General features: G+C 40.6%; 2 non-coding genes across 2 annotated transcripts; both read left to right on the top strand.

Annotated features, from left to right (window-relative positions):
* Window positions 1-354: 354 nt before the first annotated feature.
* Window positions 355-465, top strand: trnal-caa. The gene is made up of 2 exons: window positions 355-392; window positions 420-465. It is a non-coding gene; the product is annotated as a tRNA-Leu (tRNA).
* A 230-nt stretch (window positions 466-695) lies between these two features.
* Window positions 696-806, top strand: trnal-caa. Its single transcript has 2 exons — window positions 696-733; window positions 761-806. It is a non-coding gene; the product is annotated as a tRNA-Leu (tRNA).
* The last annotated feature ends 130 nt before the right edge of the window (window positions 807-936 follow it).

Here is a 936-nt window from a genome sequence, read left to right as displayed (position 1 = left end):
AGTGTTACGTATTCTTTTTGTCTCCTCCGTAGTTGTCAGGATGGTCTCCAAATGGAGGCGTGGGTTCAAATCCCACTCCTGACACACTTTTGAACTGTGATTGTCGGCAGAACAACAAGTTTAACTCTTTTTTTTCTTTTGGATGCAATGTAAAGCAGCAGAGTTGGTATACAGAGTATTTTGAATCCGCCAACACTGGTGCAAAATCATTTTATGCAGCAAGGGGAAATTTTTACCAATAGTTAGTAAACACACAGAGAGAGACACTTGATGTGGAGCCAAATTCATAAAGGTGGTTTTACGACAAAATGGGTCAAATTAGTGTTACGTATTCTTTTTGACACTTCTGTACTTGTCAGGATGGCCGAGTGGTCTAAGGCGCCAGACTCAAGGATCAACTCCTTCCTGATCAAAGGGAATTCTGGTCTCCAAAAGGAGGCGTGGGTTCAAATCCCACTCCTGACACATTTTAGAACTGTGATTGTCGGCAGAACAACAAGTTTAACTCTTTTTTTTCTTTTGGAAGCAATTTAAAGCAGCAGAGTTGGTGCAAAATCATTTTATGCAGCAAGGGGAAATTCTTACCAATAGTTAGTAGAGAGAGACACTTGATGTGGAGCCAAATTCATAAAGGTGGTTTTACGATAAAATGGGTCAAATTAGTGTTACGTATTCTTTTTTTCTTCTCTGTAGTTGTCAGGATGGCCGAGTGGTCTAAGTCGCCAGACTCAAGGATCAACTCCTTCCTGATCAAAGGGAATTCTGGTCTCCAAATGGAGGCGTGGGTTCAAATCCCACTCCTGACACACTTTTGAACTGTGATTGTCGGCAGAACAACAAGTTTAACTCTTTTTTTTCTTTTGGAAGCAATTTAAAGCAGCAGAGTTGGTGCAAAATCATTTTATGCAGCAAGGGGAAATTCTTACCAATAGTTAG

The sequence above is a fragment of the Micropterus dolomieu genome, unplaced genomic scaffold (genome assembly GCF_021292245.1).
Source record: "Micropterus dolomieu isolate WLL.071019.BEF.003 ecotype Adirondacks unplaced genomic scaffold, ASM2129224v1 contig_3171, whole genome shotgun sequence".
NCBI lineage: Eukaryota > Metazoa > Chordata > Actinopteri > Centrarchiformes > Centrarchidae > Micropterus > Micropterus dolomieu.
Note: the sequence above shows the minus strand (reverse complement) of the source record. Positions and strands in the feature narration are given on the sequence as shown.